Here is a 17,168-nt window from a genome sequence, read left to right on the forward strand (position 1 = left end):
AGGACTAGGTTCCAGACAGCGGTCATGCAGCCCACATTGGGCTTGATTCACAAAAGAGTGCTAACTGTTAGCACAATCATTTTTGTGCGAATTTTCGCACTGCGCGCGCGATCGCGAATTTTCACGCTAAACGATAACGGTTTCGCGCGCAAACGCGAATTTTCACGCGAAAACGATATAAATTTCGCTGTAAAATTCGCGTTTGCGCGCGAAAACGTTATCGTTTCACGCGAAAATTCGCGATCGCGCGCAATGCGAAAATTCACGCGAAAACGGCTGTGCTAACAGTTATCACTCTTTTGTCAATCAAGCCCATTGTGTCCAAAGCCCAACCACACATCTGGGACATCACAGTTTTCAGCCTAGACATCTCAAAAAAAATTAAAGCTATTGTAGTGATGTAATAGCTGGTGGCAGTGGCACGCTATGGTAGTGGCGCAATAGCTGGTGGCAGTGGCAGACTGGCAGCAGAAGATATAGTTCTGTGTGGACCCGGGTGGCGTAATGGGTACCACAGACCGGAGCAGCAGGAGGAATAGGTAGATGCAGCTATCGTAGTGGCATAATAGCTGGTAGTGGCAGGGGCAGCAGAAGATATAGTTTTGGGTGGACCCTGGTGGTGGTGGGTACCACAGGCAGGAGCAGCAGGAGGAGTAGGTAAATGCAGCTGTTGTAGTGGTGTGATAGCTGGTAGTGGCAGCAGAAGCTATAGTTTTGTGTGGACCCTGGAGGTGGTGGGTACCACAGGCAAGAGCAGCAGGAGGAGTAGGTAGATGCAGCTATTGTAGTGGTGTAATAGCTGGTAGTGGCAGTAGAAGATATAGTTTTGTGTGGACCCTGGTGGCGCCGGCCCTGCTGAAAAATGGCCGCTACACACTGCTGCACCTCTGCAGCTGTACGTTTAGTGTGTCCACGGCCAGTGGCTAGCGGTGGAATGGACACTGGCGCAGCAGAACTGCTGGCGGTGACGGTGCCAGCAATGTTCCCTCTCTTCTTGGCCTTGCTGCCCTTCCCCAGCTGCCAGTGCCAGCAGACATAGTGCAAGTTTGTGTGATGATGATGTCACCAGATGGATGTGGGGTACTTGCACTTTATTGAAATCGGTGTTGGACTTTAATGAATCTGCACGGAGTGACAGACAGCAGAGTAGAACACAGTGTGCACACTAATGGTCTATCTCACACACACTGACACTCAGAGTCAGCAGCACAGCAGAAATGCAGTAAGATCTGTAGTAGTAAGCTAACACGGACAGTACTACTCTAACAACTAGCACTGCAGTACTAAATAATAACTGCACAATAATACAGTAATCCTATTCCCTAAACTATACTGTAGCTAAGGCTAATAGCACAGGCCTGGCCTGTGTGCACAAACAGCACACACAGACACAGACACCTACTAGCAGAGCTGCTGCAGCAGAGACTGTCTCACACACTAACTAAAATCAAAATACAAGCTAGCTAACTAAACAGCAATAAAACAGTGTTATAGTACAGGTGTTAATGTGCAAAAATGCTGGGTTTAACACAGTAGAAAGCACTTGCTTTAGCCATACCAGCTGGAGATGTCTCTCAGTAATCAGTCACAAAGCAAGGACGATTTTTCCCATCATGGCCGCCACTTATATACAGGGGGGGCTGGCCAGAGTTCCCCTCTATGATTGGTTGCTAGGGCTTCTGCTGGGAGCCCTCTGGTTGGCTCAATGACGTCATGGACGTCATCTCCCTGGTTACAGTAGCCGGATTCGCATATCCGACGGATATCCGACCAGATATCCGGGTTGTGGATAAATATCCGTGTAGCGCTATTCGGATTTGCGTAGAAATCCGGAATCTGGGTCTGAGGTCGAATAGCTGAAAAAGTTCAGATTATCTGGGTAGTTCGGATATCAGGAATCCGGATGAGCACCACTGCTTAGAGGTCTACAGGCACAAAAAAAAACAAAAAAAAAAAACAAAGGTGGCTTTTATATCAGCAAGTGCTCCTGCAAAAATAATTGAAAGACTTCTCTAGTTTTGTGGTCCTGATAATTATAGAAACATTTTCTGATTTCCTTTTATGTCAAGAAGTGGCAGAAGTCCCAACCCAGCCCTAAACCCCCTATACTTCTTTTGATGTGATGGGGTGGCATAATATACTTTTTTTTATATACCATGTATTTTGTTAAATCTTTTGTTGAATTCCAAGGTGAAATTGGAATAGTTAGATACCAGTTTAGTATCTTTTTCAGAAAATAATATTCCGTTCTTAAAGAAGTAGCAAACATTGATTCATTCATTAATATGTTCATCAGATAACATGAAAATGAAACATCGTAAATGTCAGCCTGGTTGTCGCAGTCCACTAATTAGAAGTCATCCGTTTCCACCACAATTAATTTAGTTAATTAATATGTCATTCCATTCATTTTGTCTCGTGTCACCTGATGACCTCTATGGCAATGCAGCGATCGCTATCTGCATCTGACTGATCAGTCACCCACTTATCTTTAAGATTCCATATTTTGACAGTCTTTCCGAAACCTCGGCCCAGTAATGGAAAGGAACCCATACTACGAATCAGTTTATCACACTGAGGCAGGGAGATGAGGGAACACCAGCTGATTCCATCCTCTAGATGATCCCTGCTGTCCTTGAGATAAGTTATTTTAAATTTAAGAGACCTATCAGGGAATCAAGTACGCCAATGGGATTTCTGAAAAGAAAAACCTCAGTTTAAAAGTTACGAAGGAGCTTGGAAAAGATTGTATCAGATTTCTCTTTTCTGCCTACTAAATTAAGATTATCCCAAGCACAATCAATTTTAAAATCACTCTATCTAGCTCGACTCTTCCTGCTTCTGATGTCCTGTCTTTATGCTGCCTTAGCCGTTGGCTTTACATTGAAGAATAACTATTTTTAAATTACCTGCTGTGTTAGCTTAAGTTTAGTTTTGTATGCCAATCTTATTTCTCAGTCTTCACCCAGAAAGCATGCCTTGTATAACTTTTTCTTTGAAGGGTAACTTTAATGGCAAAAGGCATCTTGCAGTCAAAACATCTTTCTTATCCCAAAACTAAGAACATTCCTTTTTTTTTTTTTTGCTTCTGGAACTGGCTATGACATTGCAACCACTTTAACTGTTCTCAGTCACCAAGTTGTGTAAACGACCCATCTCTGTACACCAGCCAATTACAAACTCTGTAGAAAACAAGAGGATGGGAGCGAGCTTGACACTTGCTTCAACATGCATTGCCACGTAATGTACAAATGCATACAGTCCAAAAATGGGTGCAACACAATGCACTAGCTGGTGCAGGATGATGGCAATGGGTGCTGGGTAGTGCACAGCCTGACAACCGTTTTTCTGTAATCAGAGCTTCTTCAGAGGCGAAGTGCACATCAACAGTGCCAAGCTCGCTCCCCTCCTGCTGTTTTCTATATGCTTATGGTATTTCCATTGCTTTGAGCACGTTTCAACTTGGACAACTTCCTACAATGACAGCTTGCTTACTTCATCACTGTACATTCGTGACTAGAGTGCCTGCACTTATTACCTTATCCTGCGTTCAATTACTAACTCTGCTGCTACTACCCTGCTCCAGTTCGCCCTATGCAACTCACTGTTTAAAGAGAATCTGTATTGTTAAAATCACACAAAAGTAAACATACCAGTGCGTTAGGGGACATCTCCTATTACCCTCTGTCACAATTTCGCTGCTCCCCGCCACATTAAAAGTAGTCAAAAACAGTTTTAAAAAGTTTGTTTATAAACAAACAAAATGGCCACCAAAACAGGAAGTAGGTTGATGTACAGTATGTCCACACATAGAAAATACATCCATACACAAGCAGGCTGTATACAGCCTTCCTTTTGAATCTCAAGAGATCATTTGTGTGTTTACCTTCTGTCCCCCTGCAGCTCTCATCCACTGAATACTAGTGACAGGCTGTGAGGCTGATCGTTTCTTCCTGCAGACAGCTCTGCCCTGTCTGTAATTCCTCAGTATGTGTCAGCCAGTCTAACAGAGGAGGATTTTTATCCAGTTCTCTTCTCTCAGTGATAAGAGAGCAGAGACGCTGCTGGCTTATGTAAATAACACACACACTGGAGTGTGCATAGAGGGGCCTGAAGAGGGGTGTGCATAACAAATCAGCACGGAAGAGTTGGCAGCCTTCCAGACACAGGGCGACAAGTCCGACAGGCTTTAGTAACTTGTAGGATGGTAGAAAAAAAGGATTACATTTTTGTTACAGAGTCTCTTTAAATTAAATTTGCCAACCATAGACTCGTAGCTTATGCACTAGAGTTTGCCATTCCACTTGCAAATGTATTTTCCAGCCTCAGCTGACCACTTCACTAAGTCTCCATATACACATGTAGCTACTATCAGAGGTAGTAACTTAGAGTACATGTAGACTCTTCAATATCTGTCCTTTCCTTTTCTGTAAAGATTAGGGAGAAGACCACATTTTCACCAAAGTCATTTTCCTGCAAAAAGTTCCATTTTCAGCAAAACCATTTTTTTTTTAAGATTTACATTTTTGCGACAAATAGTTAATTTTTCTGGAACATGTTTTATCATGCCTATTGACTTCAATAGTACAAATGTGTCTTTTCATGCATGTCCATAAATGTTCACCCATATTGTCATCTGTGCGAAAATGTGTCTTTCCCACATATTTATCAAAATGTTATTCTATGTAAAAATGTGTTTTTTCATACCCATATATTTTTTACAAATATTCTCTTCTGTGAAAAAGGTGACATTTTTGCTAAAACTACGGTGAAACAAATATGTCATGGTGTTCATCTATTTTACAATAAAAAATTTATTTATTTACGTATTTGTTTATTTTTGACATATCATTCCTGCATGCTTACTGTGTTCTGAATCCTCAAAAGCCCTATGGCTCTTAAAAGTAATAACATTGGTCCTCTCTTCAAATACAGTAAACCTGCCTTTTGTCCATTTTGGATTTGATTTGCTCATTGATGTTTTTGTTTCTGGTGTGAATTATTTGCTATTGGAATTCCTGCAGAATTATTTCACTCTCATTATACTGTGCATTCACAACGCTCAATGTACCTCTTGAGGAGCTGTCAGCTATACTATTTGAGGAAAAAACCCACATATGTAAGTAGATAAATACTTGCTCTACTTAGATATGTATTGCACTTCCCACATTTTGATTTTAGTGATTTTTCTACAGTAAAAAAAAGAGAAAATCTTTCTTAGCTATTGGCTATTGTGAAGCCAATTCTGATCTCCTTCCTTACTCTCCTCTGTCTAATTGTGCATGCATTGCCTGCCCTTCACTATAGAAAATGCATTGTATCAGCATTAAAAATATAGGCCAATCAGAGAGGAATAGAGGTGTGGGAGGGGAAAACAGGAGGGAAAGAGGCTTCAGCCAATCAGGCTGCATTAGTTAAGTCTGAGGGGAAGTAGAGAAACAAAATAGGACAACCCAGCATGCCCTGCAACTTACTGTGTGCATACTAAATTTTGTGTGTACCAAATAAGAGGCAGGTAAATTGGGGAATGATCATTTATCAACAAGAAAAGTAATAGTGATTTTAACTTTTGGATTTTCTGGTTAGCATCCTTATTACTTGTTTACCAGATAAAAATAAAGAATGTATTTTTGATTTTATGCCCGACAGTTACACTTTAACCATGGTGAAGCTCTATTCCGGTTAGAAGAGCTCTTGCCAGTGGGGATCCTCCAGGTAGGTACACCATGCCTATCACCACACTGTGAACTATTGAAGACAGAAGGAGGCACTCCATTAGCTTGAACTTGCATTCATTTTATTGCATGTCACACACACTTTTTTTTTGGCTTGGACTTACGTTCAATTTATTGCATATCATACATTCTACCTCTAGTAATGTCCTTTCCTTATCCTCAGGGAGACCATATCTGAGGTGAACCAAAAATTACAAAAAAGTCCAAAACAATAGTCCATCACAAAAGAAAGAAAAAAGAAAACGTATTCCTACGCAGGGCACTACCGTGGCAAATGTGGGTGGCATGCAATTGAACGCAAGACCAGTGAAGTGCCTCCTTCAATAGTTTATACCAGTGGTCCTCAAACTAAGGCCGAATGCGGCCCCCCAAGGCTTTTTTACTGGCCCTCAAACACATAATGCATAACTTATAGATGTGGCCCACTGCACCTTTAAATATTGGCGGCCCACATATAGAATAGCAGTGCTGGCACCACCTATCCATATACTGTAGAAGCCAGCAAGCAGTAATTTACTGGCTTCCAATCAGGTTCATCAGGTGACACTGCTGTTCAACTGGGTGGCAGGTTGTCCACCTGGACCCCTGGTTTATACTGTGCATGCCCTTTCTTTCCTCTTTCTGTACTGCAGAATGTGCTCTCTTTCAAAGCATTGTTCTTGCTCTGTCTCACATTGCAATCAAGAAAGATTGTTTCAGACAGGCTCGTACTGAGCCGCCAAAGTGCTGATGGTCCCATTGGTGGGCCCCGGCCGCCTCGCCTCCTGGGGGCCCCAGTGCTGAAAAGGAGGGGGCTAAGCGCAGGAAGGGGGGAAAGTGGGCACAGAGCAGAGGGGAGGGGGGGAAGCCTCCCCCTCCCTCACCTAGGGCCCCCCCCTTCCGCGCTCCCCCCTCCAGAATTGCAGTCAGCCAGCGGCACCAGCGGGGAGTAGTTTACCGTCCAAGATCGATAGCTCTGCATGCCGCTGGTCTGGTCTTCTACACTGACTGTCCAATCACGCTCTCGCAGTACTTCCTGTGAGAGAGTGATTGGACATTGCAGTGCAGGAGACCGAACCAGCAGTGGCACACAGAGCTCTCTGATTCTCTCGGATGGTAAGTGATTCCTGCGCTCGCTGCTGCCGCTGCTGGCTGCAGTTTTGGAAAGGGGGGAGCGCGGAAGGGGGGGCCCTAGGTGAGGGGGGGGGGCTTCCCCCCTCCCCTCTGTTCTGTGCCCGCTGTTTCCCCTTCCTGCCTCGGGGACTAATGAGACACCTGCCTACCTAACTGGGGGGGGGGGGGAGGGTGGAAGGGGGAGCCCCTAGGTGAGGGAGGGGGGGAGGCTGCCCCCCTTCCCGCCGCTCTGTGCGCGCTGCCCTCCTTCCAAGCTGGGGGAGCTTGCATTTTTTGGGGAAATCTGCCGCCAATCTGAATGCATTTTGTGGGGGGATATCTGCTGCCAATTTTATTGCATTTTGTGGGGGGATATCTGCTGCCAATCTGATTGCATTTTGTGGGGGTATCTGCTGCCAATCTTATTGCATTTTTTGGGGGGATATCTGCTGCCAATCTGATTGCATTCTGTGGGGGTATCTGCTGCCAACCTGATTGCATTTTGTTAGGATATCTGCTGCCAATCTGATTGCATTGAATGGGGATATATGCTGCCAATCTTATTGCATTTTGTGGGGTATCTGCTGCCAATCCTATTGCATTTTGTGGGGGTATCTGCTGCCAACTCGATTGCATTTTGTTAGGATATCTGCTGCCAATCTGATTGCATTTAGTGGAGATATCTGCTGCCAATCTGAGTGCATTTTTGGGGGTATCTGCTGCCAATCTGATTGCATTTTTTCGGGATATCTGCCGCCAATCTGATTGAATTTTGTGGAGATATCTGCCGCCAATCTGATTGCATTCTGTGGGGATATCTGCCGCCAATCTGATTGCATTTTGTGGGGGTATCTGCCGCCAACCTGATTGCATTTTGTGGGGATATCTGCTGCCAATCTGATTGCATTTAGTGGGGGTATTTGCCACCAATCTGATTGCATTTTGTCGGAAAATCTGCTGCCATGTGACTACTTGATGAATTATCATGAGGCATGTAACTACTTGAATATTTTATCTAAAATGTATGTGGTAGGACCCAATTTCTGTGAATAACACCACTACTTATTTTATGGTTTTTTGGGTTTTTTTTCTAAGTCTGCCCATGACTCATCATGACCTTGCCAATGTTCCAGTGCGTGGTGACACCCATTTATTTTTGCTGCGGCGCGGTGTGCGGCGCATGTGGACATATCACTATTGGAGACTGTCCACAGAAGTGCTCACAATCTATTCCCTACCATAAAATCATGCAAAATTTCTAGAGTACATGTGTATGTGAGCCCAAAATGGGGGGGGGGAGGGAGGAGAGGGGGCGGGCCCCAGGCTGAAATTTCCTTGGTGGGCCCTTAGTGTCCCAGTCCAACCCTGGTTTCAGACGATTTAAGTCTTACATGTGTACGTAGCTTCTGTCCCTGGTTAGGAAGACCAAATAAAGGTGTAATGGCAGACTGCACTAAGAATCTCATAACTGAACAGATGGAGGGATGTGGGTTATTAAACAACAGGAGGTATTGAAGTCATAAAAAGTTTCAGAAGCAAAATGAAAAATGCAGCATAACTGTATTACTGATGAAAGGGGATTTGGAACACTTTTGCAAAATTACTTTTATAATTGCAGATACAATTTTTTCCACACATTCCTAGTGTCATAATAATCGGGGCAACAAAACAAATTGATTGTTAATGGATAGTGGGCTGTTCTTGCCAATATTCACCTAGTGGTGTTAATGCTGTTCCAGGTTATTGAAAAAAAATAAATAATATTAACCGTTTCCAACAGTGACGGGCACTTGTGCTATCTGTGTGAGGGGCTGACAAATCTGAAGTTTATAGGATCTCTTTCTGAGGATGTCCATCCTGTTTGTCTGATGTCCTAGCAACAGATCTCAAAGAAGACATTTTAAAAGAAGAACTGTAGTAAAAATAACATAATGGATAAAATTGCTTATTTTTTTTCCCAAATCATGTCCGTGTGTCAGTACTTTTTTGTACTGCACATGTGCAGGGAGGGACGCAGAGACACTGCCAAGAGCTGGGGAGGGGAATGAAGCACAGCAGAGGAGGACAACCCGAAGGGCGGTGGGCGGGACCTGTATGCACGGGTGGGTGCGCGCGCGCGGCGTGCATGGGCATGAGCGGCGCGCGCTGTATAATTTAAAAGAGAGAGACTAGTGCAGGGGGGTGTGCCACTACAGCCTAGCACCCATTTTTAAACAGGCCTTAGGCCTAGTTCATTTATAAATTTTTTAGTCGGTGGTTTCCCATTGTAAAATCTTTTCTCTCCCTGATTTACATTTTGAAATTTATCACTGGTGATGACATCTTTAGTCCTGCCAGGTGACCTGTGCGGAATGTTCATTTTTCTAAACGGTCCATGCACGGAGGAGAAAACTTAGAACAAAAAGTGCATTGAATAAGGGCTTGTATGTCAAGGAAATGGCATAATGGGTTTTACAGCCTGCTCACACCTAATGTGCTGTCCTGCATTCGGCTGCATTATATGAGGGTCCTACAGAAATTATATAGATTCCCCTAATTCATGTGGCTATTGATGCCCAGAGTACCCAGAATGCACTTCAGCCCATTAAGTCTATTCCCACTGGAGATTGAAGCAGCACTGCCATATGCACAACAATGTCCATATTGCCAGAAGAAACCACCTTTTGGCGCAGGGGCATAACTAGAGGGGGGCAGCCCCTGTGATCACAGGAGGGCCCAGATCTGCCGGAGGCCCCAATTACTAACTTTCCCTTCCTTTGATACAGAGGCCCATCCTTCAGATCAGGAGTTTATGTGGCTATACTTAATATTAGTGTGAAGATCCTGATGGCCACACTTGTTTTATGACCCTTGTGAGATGGGCCCCAAGGCCCTGAAGGGCACCAAAGGGAGGCAAGGGAAGGGCTGGGAACGTTGGGGAGCCCCCAAAAAGTTTTGCCTAGTGGGGTCCATGAATTATAGTTACGCCACTGTTTTGGCGGTGTTGTGCACTCACGCAAATACTTGTAGAGCATCATTGTCATGTCATGCTGCTCCTACATTTTGGAACTCCTTACCTCTATTATCTCACTACCGAATATAATTGTGCAGGTGATAGATACTACTCACACTTTGCCAACACAGGCTTGACCCAAACGCACATAGGGTTAATATGTTTAAACCACTTCGCTATATGGCAGTTGATATTTTATTCAGTTCCACTGCCTAAGCGATTGACATTGGGATTAGGTTGTATGTTTATTGTATTTCACACTGTAACACATATCCACACATGGTTAGAATGGTGAGTGTTTCTGCAAGGGTCTTTGCTGATCCCCCCCCAAAGAAGGTAGCACGTTGTGCATATATTATGGGGTGTAGCTATCCCACAGAGCTCACACTCTATTGGTACTAGACCACTTTGACATGAATCTGTACAGCGTTAGGTGTGTATCTAGTTAGCAACCTATCCATGTATCAGATCGATCCATTCATACAGCCTCACCCCATAATATATGCACAACGTGCTACCTTCTTTGGGGGGGATCAGCAAAGACCCCTGCAGAAACACTCACCATTCTAACCACGTGTGGATATGTGTTACAGTGTGAAATACTAGTACAATAAACATACAACCTAATCCCAACGTCAATCGCTTAGGCAGTGGAACTGAATAAAATATCAACTGACATATAGCGAAGTGGTTTAAACATATTAACCCTATGTGTGTTTGGGTCAAGCCTGTGTTGGCAAAGTGTGAGTAACTCCTTACCTCAACAGATCAAGACAGCTCCATCCCTGGACGTGTTTAAATCCTAGACAGAAAACACACCCGTTCAGTTTGACATTTGCAGAAATATAACGTTTGTTGTGTGAATACACCACCCTACTACCAACTACTGAATCTGAGAGAGCTTAAGCGCTTTGAGTCCTATGGGAGAAAAGCGCTATAGAATTGTTATTGTATTGTATTTTCTAGAGATGACTCCAACTTATCGGTTGTGATGTATTTTATGTCATTGATCCTTTTCAGTACGACCTAAATCATTATTGATGTTGGCAAGGCTGTCAGCTGACCACTTTCTTTCCTTGGCAACTGAAAATCCAGATACCTAGTTAAAAATGGTTGCACACGATGTGGTACCATCATCATACACTAATCTGCTTGTGGATATCACGTGATGTGCTACTTATTAAGAAAGCACTCTGACCATGGAAGTAAATGCTCCAGATCTTATTTTATGCTTTTATTTTGGCTATAATAGCTATAGTTTTTTTTATTTATATCTATTTTGGCTTAATTTTGTAACTTACTGACATGTTCACTCTTTTTTTGTTGGCTGGATAGTGTACTGGGTAAGGGCTCTGACTCTGACACATGAGACCAGGGTTCAAATCTCGGTTCCTCCTGTTCAGTAAGCCAGCTCCTATTCAGTAGGAGACCTTGGGCAAATCTCCCAAACACTGCTACTGCCTATAGAGCGTGTCCTAGTGGCTGCAGCTCTAGCGCTTTGAGTCCGCCAGGAGAAAAGCGCAATATAAATGTTATTTGTCTTGTCTTGTCCTTTTCCACTCCTTATATTAACTATTCAAATCATTATCAGCACACAGGTAATTCACAATTAAATATGTGTGTGTGAGTGTGTTAGTATGTGCATGTGCACATGCACATGTGTGTCTAATTATGTGATCATGTTACATAATGACATGTATGCATTGAACTGTGCCATCACTGGAACCTGTCTGACTTATCCCACACTCGCTTTCAGATTTTTCAATAAAAATGATGCTGTTTTAATTAGCTGCAGTTTGCTAACACCAGTATCTGAGCACTAAATGGCTCTGCCAGTTGTTTGGACCAGTTATAAAATATGCACCCAATTAACACACAATAAAATGCCTGCTTCTGTCTAACAAATATCACAGCTCACATTTGATGTTCTCATTAATTCTGCTGCTGATATCTAATTTAATCATGATATTATGAGCAATTAATAATCATTACTGGAACAATTCCTGTCATATTCTCATATTCTAATCAGTGATATCACTATCACAGTGACAACAAAGTCCTCAGGGAATAGGGATGGGATGGTTGCTGATCTTTAATCAGTGCTTATAACTTAGTGCCATAATGCAGGTTTTTAAGACGCCACACAGCATAAGGACTTATTTATATGAGTTATATTTGGCTTATTACATCCTCATTTTTGTATTTATAAGTTTTAACTGAGGATCATTATTGCTTTTTACTGGGGCATTGAGCTATATCTACAATGCAGCCTTATATTATTATTAAAGGATACCCGAGGTGACATGTGACGTGATGAGATAGACATGTGTATGTACAGAGCCTAGCACTCAAATAACTAGTCTGTGTTCCTTTTTTTTTATTTCTCTGCCTGAAAGAGTTAAATATCAGGTATGTAAGTGGATGACTCAGTCCTGACTCAGACAAGAAGTGACTACAGTGTGACCCTCACTGATAAGAAATCCCCCTTTTTTACCTCTTTCTTGCTCTTAGAAGCCATTTTCTGATAGGAAAGTGTTTTATAGTTGGAATTTCTTATCAGTAAGGGTCACACTGTAGTCACTTCCTGTCTGAGTCAGGACTGAGTCAGCCACTTACATACCTGATATTTAACTCTTTCAGGCAGAGAAAGAAAAAAAGGAACACAGCATAGTTATTTGTGTGCTAGGCACTGTGCATACACATGTCTATCTCACCATGTCACGTCAGTTCGGGTATCCTTTAATCATTACATTAGATATAAAAAAGTACTCCTGTTAAGGTTTGTTATTTTTTTGTCACAGTCCATCCAGTTATACAAAGGGATCTGTCATTTACTTAGCGTCTTAGTATCTCACTTCCAAGTTATGTTAACAAAAGAATTTTAAGTATTACACACTTTGTGTTTGTATATTTTTAGTCATACAGACCATCCAATCATAAAAGGCTTGGACCTGTTATACCTTTTGTTTGAAACTGTCACAGAAAAATGTAGTGTTATTGTATTATTCAACACTTTAAAGCGGGAGTGTCACCATAAAAATCAAATTTCAACAGCAACTGGTCTGAGTGTATTAAGTGATAAAGATGCTAATCCTGCATTCAAAACTTTCAAAACTTTTTCTGCTGTTACGATTTGGAGTTATCACATACTTAAGGAGCACTGGCCCATTAGTAGTCAGTGCCAAACAGTTGCATGCTGGGGGTTCTTTTTATCTATAATATATCCCTCCTCTTCCCTTTATTTCAATTCCAGCTGTTTTATCTGAAACACGATCCCCAACTCACTTGTGCTTACAAGCAAGGCTGAGGTGACTCAGCGATTGGAGGAGAAAAGAAAAAAAGTAAAGGGCATAAATGACATCAGGATTTAGCCTAAACTGTGGGCAAAAGACATGGCCACCACCAGGAACAGAATTATCTTCATTTACTATATAACATTCACTAAAATCAAAACTTGCACATGTGTTATGTAAGTAGATCAAGTATTTATCTACTTATATATGTGTTTTTTTCCCTGGCATAGTATGGCTAATCCTACTGCTTTAAGAACATGTCTCTTTCAGGTAGACAAAAAGGAAGGCCCTGCAGCAGTAAGTGTAGTTCTCTGCTATCTGAGTATTCTTTAATACCTCAGCTTCTGACCCAATCATGATCATCTATCAAATCTGTGTTCTGTGCATGGAATAAGGTCAGATTATTGAAAACGGGTATCAGGTGCATGTTTAGCCATATGAGCTTTTATGTCCAATCTTAGTGGAGGGCCATCTTGACCAGGGCTGGATTTCTGGATAGGCCTTAAAGGCCTGGGCCTCGGGCGGTTGCAGCCCAAGGGACACCTGCATATAAAAAGGGGGTTGCTAAATATGAAAGAGGAGCCTAAAAATGGAGAGCAACACATGAAAAAGTAAAACTGATGGCCAAGGGAACTGTTCATAAAAGAGCAGGGCTGTAAATACACATGGAAGAAAGGCTACACATGGAATGGGAGGGGCACTGCTACACATGAAGTGTGTACATACTTGGCCTAGGAGCCGAGTATAAACTCTGCCTTGATCTTGACCCAGAGACAGAGGTCTGAGCAGCTGGCTCACTCAGCTCCCTCTATAGCCATTGTTCTCTTGTTCTTGCCACTCAAGTAGTAGTACTGGGATGATCAAGAGCAAACTGCAACAGAAAAGAAGTCCAACATGCGTTTACAACACGTCTGATCACCAGTGACCAGTTTGTTCTACACACCTGTACAGACTTAAAATAGTCATTCAAACTAATTATAAATAATAGTTTCAGATTATAAGAGTCTGCGATGTGTATAAACTCTAAAGGGTGCACAAGTTTGTTTGGCAAGAATAAAGTCTTGTACACTCAATGGTTTTCAGTAGAGGAAGATGAGTGGAAGACTCCAAACAATGGCGATCATTCATTTCAGAGATCCAGCATTGCATATTTCTAAACGATGTCAGGGAATACCAGAACAAAAGCAGGAAATTTGGTTGCCGGAGGTGCTGCAGAAGTTTGGGTGCTGCCATAGGCACCCATACAACTGTTAGCTACTGTGGAAATTTTAGGCAATGGAGAAACACGATAAAATAGCCACCCACTATGTAAACTGCGGCTACAAACAGTGAGCACCAAAACTTTCACACTGCCCTTTATTTTGTATCTCTTGAAGTGGGTTTGCAGTGGAGGGGAAATTAAGGCTAGGTGTGGGGTTGGTTTTAAGGTTAGGCATCGCTGAGGGGGTCTTTTAAGGTAATGTGTCAGAGGGGGGTCTTTTAAGGTTTGGTGTCAGTGGGAAGTTTCTTAAAGATTAGGCATCGGTGGGGGGGGGGGGGGGGGTTAGGGTGTCTGGGGGGGGTGGTTAGTGTTAGGCATCAGAGAGAGGGTGGTTGGCATTAGGCATTAGGGGTGTGGGGGGTTAGGACTAGGCATCAGAAAAGGGGGTGTTCTGTGTGAGAATAGCGTTAGGTTTAGTTATAGTAAAATATCAGTAGAATTTACCAACATTTTACTAACAGATGCAACACGTGGTGTGCACTCATTGAACAGACAGTCCAATGCAACAAGGAGAAGAGTAGACGAGGCACCATCCACTAGGCTCAGGAGTGTTTTATTGATCAACCATCACCAGCACAGACAAATACAAGCAGCATAGGGTGATGGCCCAACCGCTGTTTCACGGTACTTCCACTTCCTCAGAGACCATGATTAACATTCTCCGAGGAAGTAGAAGTACCGCGAAACGCCGGTTAGGCAGTTACCCTATGCTACTTGTATTTGTCTGTGCCGGTAATGGTTGATCAATAAAACACTCCTTAGCCTAGTGGATGGTGCCTCGTCTACTCTTCTCATTGTTGCATTGGACTGGCTGTTCAACGAGTGCACACCACAGGAGCTGCAACAGTTACATTAAGGTCCTACAGAGCATTTGGTCCCGACTCTGTGTTTCTACTGCTGCATTTACTAACAGAATTTGCAGTGCAAAATAGTAGAATATTTATCGATATACTACTAGCGGCTATTTCTGGCACCCAAGTTTTCCGAGCGCCCATTTTGCATGCACGCCACCTGAACTAATACTAGTGGCTTGATTCACAAAGCCGTGCTAACCTACTTAGCACCTTTGGGCGTGATAAGCAGGGTGCTAAGTAGGTTAGCACAGTTTTAACAATAAGATCGCGCGCAAGGTCCCGTGCGCAAAACTTTGCATGCGCACAGCGCGGTGCGCGCAAAACGTCGTACCCCATGCGACCTTATAGGTGCATCGGATGCAACGTTAAAGTCGGGACTTTACGTGCGAGTTGATTTTATCACGCCTAAACTGAGTTGAGGCGTGAAGGGGGGCTTTTCACAAGCGCGCTAACAGTTAGCACTGCTTTGTGAATCAAGCCCTAGATGTTCAGTTGTGAGCAATCATAGCAGATGAGCAAAATCTAGTATCTGCGCATATGCTTCCTTCTACCTCCAACAGCGTCTTTCTTATAGATCATCTCCTTTAGTCCTTCAGCGTGTTTTTTTGTTAAACTTGGGAAAATAAAAAAGCATGCCAATGGGATTGATTAAGATGCCAGCATATGTAGTGTTCGTCTGGAAGTGTTAGATAAATCATGTCAGATTTGACTTTCCCGATACCGAAAAGGAGATTGTGCAAAGTGAGATAGCGCAGAGAAACATGTTTAGATCAATTCCTTATTAAATTTACTTTTTTTTCTCCAGCAAACACCTTCCCCTTCACCCTGATATTTTAAATCACATTCCTTCTCTTTGCAGTTATGGCAAAGCTCTCTGCTACCATAATTAGATACCGTTCATCCTCCCCTTTATCTATCTTTGTAATCAGAAAATAATTTACCTGCCCAATGTTTATTGATATTAAATGTATACGTTTTACTGTAATCTCCATTCTTCCAAACTACAACAATCCTATTATATAATAGGTTTACCATTACACACAGCAGGCTGGAGCCTAGAAGCAGCATGGCTTTTTCTATGCAGTTATCTCGTTGAATATTTTCTCTGTCAGCAATGGCAAATGAAGGACGGATCGTTTCGTATAAGCTTAAAAATACAGTAAATACAATTACGATCAGTGTCTTTTACATTGTTTTTTTGAAGTGCTCCGTTTGAACCTGAAGCACGCTATTGTGGCTAATCTGGGAAAAAAATCATGAAGTAAAAATTTCCCTTTTATTGCTCAATTGCCATAAACATAGATCAGTGCAGGTCAAGTCTTTTGTAGTTTAAAGAGGAACTCCAGCCTAAACAAACAATGTCATTAAGTTACATTAGTTATGTTAATTAAAATAGATAGGTAATATAATCTCTTACCCACACTGTTTTAAAAGAACAGGCAAATGTTTGATTTCATGATGGCAGCCATCTTTTTGGTTGAAAGGAGGTGACAGGGAGCATGAGACACAGTTCCAACTGTCCTGTGTCCTGAGCACCTCTCCAAGTTGCTAGGCAACGTGAATAACAACATAGGAAATCCCATCATGCTCTGCACAGCATCAGGGTGGAGTCCTGATGGGTGGAGCTTAGCTAAAATGCAGCTAAACATGATGCTTTGGTAAGAAAAACAAAGTTCTGATGCTTTGAGACTGTTAAAGAAACACCAAGCCTTTTCAGTTCTGCTGAGTAGATCTTTAATCCGGAGGTTCACTTTAAAGTCATTAAAAATGATCTTTCCATTTCGATTTCTAGCTTCAATGAGTCATCAGGAAGCTGATGTTGGACTCTGTAATCATGACCAGAGTAGATCGTGATTACAGGATCATCCACCAGGCAACCTAGGCAGGTGCTTGGGGCCTAGTGGGCATCAAGAAGCCCAACTGCCACCTTCTTTGACCTCT

At 42.7% G+C, this 17,168-nt stretch overlaps 1 protein-coding gene across 2 annotated transcripts in view; it reads right to left on the minus strand.

The window, feature by feature from the left end:
* Positions 1-17,168, minus strand: part of CADM2 (cell adhesion molecule 2) — a 311,372-nt gene that overhangs the window by 124,002 nt on the left and 170,202 nt on the right. The gene's annotated exons all lie outside the window — the stretch shown is intronic.

Source organism: Hyperolius riggenbachi, chromosome 2 (genome assembly GCF_040937935.1).
Source record: "Hyperolius riggenbachi isolate aHypRig1 chromosome 2, aHypRig1.pri, whole genome shotgun sequence".
Lineage (NCBI taxonomy): Eukaryota > Metazoa > Chordata > Amphibia > Anura > Hyperoliidae > Hyperolius > Hyperolius riggenbachi.